We start from the raw sequence: 7,688 nt of genomic DNA on the forward strand, positions 1-7,688 counted from the left end.
AGTCAGCTGTTTGGACTGCAGTCAGATTTCCTTGCCATCAAGGGACTGGTTGCCAGTTGTTGTAGGAAGGGGGAGGCCCCCTACAGGGCCCAAGAGTGGGCTCTTGTCTAACACTTGGGAAATAATTGTCTGAGGAGACACTTGCTGACAAAGCAAGAGATTTTATTGGGAAAGGGCACCCGGGTGGAGAGCAGTAGGGTAAGGGAACCCAGGAGAACTGCTCTGCCGCGTGGCTCGCAGTCTTGGGTTTTATGGTGATGGGGTTAGTTTCCGGGTGGTCTTTGGCCAATCATTCTAATTCAGAGTCTTTCCTGGTGGCACACGCATCACTCAGCCAAGATGGACGCTAGCGAGAGGGATTCTGGGAAGCGGATGGACACACGGTGTCTCCTTTCAGCCTTTCCAGAACTCTTCTGGTTGGTGGTGGCTTATTAGTTCCATATTCCTTATCAGGATCTCCTGTCATAAAACAACTCATGCAAATGGTTACTATGGTGCCTGGCCAGGGTGGGCGGTTTCAGTCAGTGTGGTTCCCCTAACAATTCCCCCCTGAGAGACTTCATACTCAAGATACTTCTTGGGAACTGGGGCAGAGGTCTCTTTCTTCTGTAACTTCTTCCTGCTGTGGATGGGCGTAGGCCTGCCTAGCAGAGTAGAAGTCTCTCTCTATCAGATCTAAGTCAAGGTATTTTTTGCCTGAAACCAGCATTCACCCTTGTAATAACAGCAATTTAGTTTGAAACTGTTGGCCCCTCTCAGAGGTGAAATAGACAGGGGCCAAACAGGAGACCTAACAAGATTTTCATCTGTGGTGACCCTCAAGAGTCTTCTCCAGCACCACAATTTGTAAGCATCAATTCTTCAGCACCCAGCCTTTATGGTCCAACTCTAATATCCATACATGACTACTGGAAAACCCATAGCTTTGACTACCTGGACCTTTGTCAGCAAAGTGATGATTCTGCTTTTTAAAATGCTGTCTAGGTTTGTCATAGCTTTCCTTCAAAGGAGCAAGCATCTTTAAATTTTATGGCTGCAGTCAACGTCCGCAGTAACTTTGGAGCCCAAGAAAAAAAAATCTGTCACTGTTTCCACCTTTTCTCCATCTATTTGCCATGAAGTAATGGGACTGGATACCATGATCTTCAGTTCAGTTCAGTTCAGTCGCTCAGTTGTGTCTGACTTTTGCAACCCCATTAATCGCAGCACGCCAGGTCTCCCTGTCCATCACCATCTCCCGGAGTTCACTCAGACTCACGTCCATCGAGTCCGTGATGCCATCCAGACATCTCATCCTCTGTCATCCCCTTCTCCTCCTGCCCCCAATCTCTCCCAGCATCAGAGTCTTTTCCAATGAGTCAACTCTTCGCATGAGGTGGCCAAAGTACTGGAGCTTCAGCTTAAGCATCATTCCTTCCAAAGAAATACCAGGATTAGTCTCCTTCAGAATGGACTGGTTGGATCTCCTTGCAGTCCAAGGGACCCTCAAGAGTCTTCTCCGACACCACAGTTCAAACGCATCAATTCTTCGGTGCTCAGCCTTCTTCACAGTCCAACTCTCACATCCATACATGACCACTGGAAAAACCATAGCCTTGACTAGATGGAGCTTAGTCGGCAGAGTAATGTCTCTGCTTTTGAATATACTATCTAGGTTGGTCATAACTTTTCTTCCAAGGAGCAAGCGTCTTTTAATTTCATGGCTGCAGTCACCATCTGCAGTGATTTTGGAGCCCCCAAAAATGAAGTCTGCTACTGTTTCCACTGTTTCCCCATCTATTTTCCATGAAGTGATGGGACTAGATGCCATGATCTTCGTTTTCTGAATGTTGAGCTTTAAGCCAAATTTTTCACTCTCCACTTTCACTTTCATCAAGAGGCTTTTTAGTTCCTCTTCACTTTCTGCCATAAGGGTGGTGTCATCTGCATATCTGAGGTTATTGATATTTCTCCTGGCAATCTTGATTCCAGCTTGTGTTTCTTCCAGTCTAGCGTTTCTCATGATGTACTCTGCATAGAAGTTGAATAAGCAGGGTGACAATAGACAGCCTTGACATACTCCTTTTCCTATTTGGAACCAGTCTGTTGTTCCATGTCCAGTTCTAACTGTTGCTTCCTGACCTGCATACAGATTTCTCAAGAGGCAGGTTAGGTGGTCTGGTATTCCCATCTCTTTCAGAATTTTCCACAGTTTATTGTGATCCACACAGTCAAAGGCTTTGGCATAGCCAATAAAGCAGAAATAGATGTTTTTCTGGAACTCTCTTGCTTTTTCCATGATCCAGTGGATGTTGGCAATTTGATCTCTGGTTCCTCTGCCTTTTCTAAAACCAGCTTGAACATCAGGGAGTTCACGGTTCACGTATTGCTGAAGTCTGGCTTGGAGAATTTTGAGCATTACTTTACTAGCGTGTGAGATGAGTGCAGTTGTGCAGTAGTTTGAGCATCCTTTTGCATTGCCTTTCTTTGGAATTGGAATGAAAACTGACCTTTTCCAGTCCTGTAGCCACTGCTGAGTTTTCCAAACTTGCTGGCATATTGAGTGCAGCACTTTCACAGCATCATCTTTCAGGATTTGAAACAGCTCAACTGGAATTCCATCACCTCCACTAGCTTTGTTCATAGTGATGCTTTCTAAGCCCCACTTGACTTCACATTCCAGGATGTCTGGCTCTAGATTAGTGATCACATGATTATCTGGGTTGTGAAGATCTTTTTGGTACAGTTCTTCCGTGTATTCTTGCCACCTCTTCTTTATATCTTCTGCTTCTGTTAGGTCCAGACCACTTCTGTCCTTTATTGAGCCCATCTTTGCATGAAATGTTCCCTTGGTATCTCTAATTTTCTTGAAGAGATCTCTAGTCTTTCCCATTCTGTTCTTTTCCTCTATTTCTTTGCATTGATCGCTGAGGAAGGCTTTCTTATCTCTCCTTGCTATTCTTTGGACTCTGTATTCAGATGCTTATATCTTTCCTTTTCTCCTTTGCTTTTCGCTTCTCTTCTTTTCACAGCTATTTGTAAGCCCTCCCCAGACAGCCATTTTGCTTTTTTGCATTTCTTTTCCATGGGGATGGTCTTGATCCCTGTCTCCTGTACAATGTCATGAACCTCATTCCATAGTTCATCAGGCACTCTATCTATCAGATCTAGGCCCTTAAATCTATTCCTCACTTCCACTGGGTGCCATGATCTTAGTTTTCTTAATGTTGAGTTTCAAGCCAGCATGCTCACCCTCCTCTTTCACCCTCATCAAAAGGCTCTTTAGCTCCTCTTCATTTTCTGCCATTAGAGTGGTGTCATCTGCATATCTAAGGTTGTTAATATTTCTCCTGGCAATCTTGATTCCAGCCAGGTATTTTGCATGATATACTCTGCATATAAGTTAAATAAGCAGAGTGGCAATATACAGCCTTGTCCTATGCCTTTCCCAATTTTGAACCAGTTGTTTCATGTCCGGTTCTAACTGTTGCTTCCTGACCTACATACAGATTTCTCAGGAGGCAGATAAAATTCTTTCAGAATTTTCCACAGTTTTTTGTGATCCGTACAGTCAAAGGCTTTAGCAGTCAATGAAGCAGATGTTTTTCCAGAATTCCCTTGCTTTCTCCATGATCCAGTGAATGTTGGCAGTTTGGTCTTTGATTCCCCTGCTTCTTTGAAACCCAGCTTGTACATCTGGAAGTTCTCAGTTCACGTACTGCTGAAGCCTGGCTTGAAAGGTTTTGAGCATCACTTTGCTGAAATGCATTGTGCACTATGTGGAACGAGCGCAATTTGTACGGTAGTTTGAACATTCTTTGGCGTTACCCTTCTTTGGGATTGGAATGAGAACTGACCTTTTCCAGTCCTGTGGCCACAGTTGAAGTTTCCGAATTTGCTGCCATACTGAGTGCCACACTTTTACTGCACAGTTAATAATACCTGCAGGGGCCAAGGAGTGGGTCCTTAATTGTTCCAGGGGACCTTCTTCTCAGGAAAGTTAGAAACGGCCTTGGGTATCTAGAGTTTGCCCAGCTTCTTACCTATGTTATCCAGCTCAGGGCTGGGAGGAACAAGCCCCCTTGGAGTGAAGGTCAAGAAGAAAAGGTTTGCGTGCCCATTGCTAACTTCTGAGCCAGGTAGAGAAAAATGGTCCAATTTTGTGGGTTAAAAGCAAGACCAACACTTCCTCAGAACTCTTTGCAGGTGATGGAGCCTGTGTTGTGCTGTGCTTAATCACTCAGTCGTGTCCGACTCTTTGCAACCCCATGGGCTGTAGCCTGCCAGGCTCCTCTGTCCATGGGGATTCTCCAGGCAAGAATACTGGAATGGGTTGCCATGCGCTTCTCCATGGGATCTGCCCAACTCAGGGATCGAATCCAGGTCTCCTGCATTGCAGGCAAATACTTTACCGTCTGAGCCACCAGGGAAGCCCAAAATTGGAGCCTGACAGATCCCAAAGCCTAAAAGTGAGACTGTCTTGACATGGCCTGGGGTGGGCAGCTAGAAGTTACGTGACTGGGGTTTGGCTTTGGAGATGGGAGAATGGAGCCACCTCTGATCAAATGAAGATAGTTTGGGGGAAAATCTTAAGAGTTCTCCCCTCAGAGTTGTCCCCTCTACGGATTCTCTGAGCTGGCCCATGATGTGAGAGAGGTTTGATTTCTTCTCTCAGGACAACTGAGAAGCCCCACACAGGCTTCCGTGGCTTCAGGACTGGCCTGAGTCATCGGCAGGAATCTAATCCCTAGAAGTGGAGCGTTCCTGACAACCAGGCAGGCAGCTGTCATCTGAGGCCAGCTGGCTGCATCTGGTCACCTTTTATAAATCCTCCCCCTTTCTCACTGAGGAATGGCAAGGGAGATAATTACAGGGAAAGATTCCCTGGTGTTAAATGGGGGCTGGAGGGTTCAGGCTGCGTGATATGGTGGAAGAGCCAGCCAGGGACTGTAGTAAGCCCAGCTTGCAGGGGGGGCGGGGGTGGGACATGGAGATAAAGAGAGAACATGAAATTGTTTTGAAAGCATAACGAATCTCCCCCCATGGTTTCCCACCTGCCCCATTCAGGAACAACCAGCCGCAGACTTGTTACTTGAGGCCGGACTTTTGGGTGGGCAGTGTTTTCCCCTAGGGGTGGCTTCCACTTTCCCTCCTAGGGCTCAGGGGTAGAAATTAACTCTGTGTACCCCTCCAAGCTGCTATAGCAGCTTAGGGGTCTCTGGGAGGCTGTGAAATTCCAAGCTGTGGTTCAGTGTGGAGAAAATCTGGGGGTAAGTAAGAAGCGCTCATTGGTGCATTGTCTTTGTTGACATACAGATGTTAGAACCCGCAAGAAAAAAAAAAGTGCCCAAGCTATTAACTTTGTTGTATGAGTACCTGTTTGACTTTGAGTATCTGTTTGACTATGAGTACCAGCTCCCTTTCTTCTGAACCTTGGGTGTTCTGGTTCTTGCAACATCAGACTGGGCTGGTGCAGCCTGGAAAATCCAGTGGCTGGACGCCACCACAGAGCACTGAGTCAGGTCTGCAGGCAGCTGCCTCCTGGGTACGTGTGCCTATCGCCTGTGTCATACTGCACTGGTGCTTGGAGGCGGCCTCAGAACCTTTGCCCCTGCCGCAGAAGCAGCACCAATGGGGCACGACTTAGCAGCCAGCTCTGGTGGCTGAGCCAGGCTGTTCCTGACTCAGTGGGGTCCTGGGATGTCCTCCAGTACCTCCTGAAAGCCTCATTGTCCCCCTCAGTGACTCTAGCCACCTCTGGGCATTAACTGGTCTCAATAAAAGTACTTTGGCTAAGCTCAGATGAAAGGGGCTCAGGATATTTCAAAGCCAGTCAGGGCTTTTGGGGTGGGGAAGGGTGGCAGCTGTTGAGGTAACAGTGGAGGGGAGACGCTGGAGTCTCCGACAAGAAGTCTGGGTGTATAGTCCATGGAGCGCCTCGCTCTGGTTCCTCACTCGCCTCCCCCCCCCCCCCCCACTGCTGCTTCTGGGGATCTAGGCGCCTGGGAGAGGACTGTGGGGAGGGGTGGCTCACTCCAGACCAGACGTCTCTCTCACATTCTAGGCTGCTGCCAAGGTGGCCTGCGCCCCTTTGCCTCCCTCTCCCACCCTCTGAGAGAGATCCTGGCAAATCACACCAAGGTTACCTGGGAGAAATTCATTTCCAACATCACGGAAATCTAGAGTCCCAGAAAAGACTAGGTTATTCTTGATTTGACTGGCTTTAAACAGTTTAGACCTTCCCACTGTCCTCACCCTCCAAGCTCCCAAGCTCCCAGCCCTGCTTTTCTTCCCACATTCTCCACATCCTCTTGGGAGCAGGGGAGCCATCACCTCCCTGCGCTTGGATGTCTTTGAGACTGTGATAGGAATAGGGTCCCTGGAAAGAGGAGTCAAGGGGCTGAGTGGGAGTGGGGAGTTGGAGAAACTACCCAGAGCTCATGAGCTTTTTTGTACAGATCCTGGGAAAGACTGCTTTGTCCCAGGAGCTAGTGGGAGTGAGTGCCAAATCATAGAAGGTCAAGGCTGGAAACGACATCCAAGACTCTTTTACCCTGGCAACTTCTTTGTAAACTAATCAAATGGTTGGACCATCTGAGCTTGCACACCCTAAGAGACGGGCTGCTCATTACCTCATAAAGCAAAACCTAAACTGTCTTCGATCAATCCCAATGCTCAGAAAGTTCTTAACATGGAGTCACTACATGTCCTCCTGACCATTCTCCGGGGGCCCTAGTTCTGCTTCTTGGGACCGCATAAAACAAGTTCACGTTTTCTTCATGACGCCCCTCCAGATATCTCCTACCCCAGCTACTGTGCAGCCTGACCCCCTGGGGGAAGCGTGTGCAGTTCAGGAACACAGTGTTCTTCTGAGCAGTTGGTAGGGGGAGAGAGAAGCGTGTTGGAGGGAGGAAGTGGGGAAAACTGGGAAACCTTCCACTTACCCCTTGGGCTGAGCATGTCGCTCTCCTGACAGTTCACACTCTCACTGTCCCAGGCAGCCCTGGCCAAGCTCTGTGGCCTCCGAGCCCCACCCCCTCTGGCACCACCTTCTGCTTTCCCAGTGTCCAGGCAACAGGAAACAAACAGGGAGGGCAGAGTGCGGGCTGGTTGGAAGAGCTTAGTGGGCAAGGCCTTGCAGCAGACACACACCCAGCTTTGCTCTGCTACCTGAAGGCTCCCCACAGCTTCCCTGGCAAATTCCAGGAAAACAAGGCAAGACTGGAAACCACTCAGGAGCAGTGGGCAAGGGGAAGCACAGCTCCCTCTGGGGACATGTGTTGGGGAATCCAGGTGGCAGAACCCAAGGCAAATTTTACTTCTATAAAGTGAAAATATATTTTCAGTTCAGTTCAGTCGCTCAGTCGTGTCCAGCTCTTCGCGACCCCATGAATCGCAGCACGCCAGGCCTCCCTGTCCATCACCAACTCCCGGAGTTCACTCAGACTCACGTCCATCGAGTCAGTGATGCCATCCAGCCATCTCATCCTCTGTCATCCCCTTCTCCTCCTGCCCCCAATCCCTCCCAGCATCAGAGTCTTTTCCAGTGAGTCAACTCTTTGCATGAGGTGGCCAAAGTACTGGAGTTTCAACTTTAGCATCATTCCTTCCAAAGAAATCCCAGGGTTGATCTCCTTCAGAATGGACTGGTTGGATCTCCTTGCAGTCCAAGGGACTCTCAAGAGTCTTCTCCAACACCACAGTTCAAA

This window comes from Oryx dammah, unplaced genomic scaffold, assembly GCF_014754425.2.
Source record: "Oryx dammah isolate SB20612 unplaced genomic scaffold, SCBI_Odam_1.1 HiC_scaffold_28, whole genome shotgun sequence".
NCBI lineage: Eukaryota > Metazoa > Chordata > Mammalia > Artiodactyla > Bovidae > Oryx > Oryx dammah.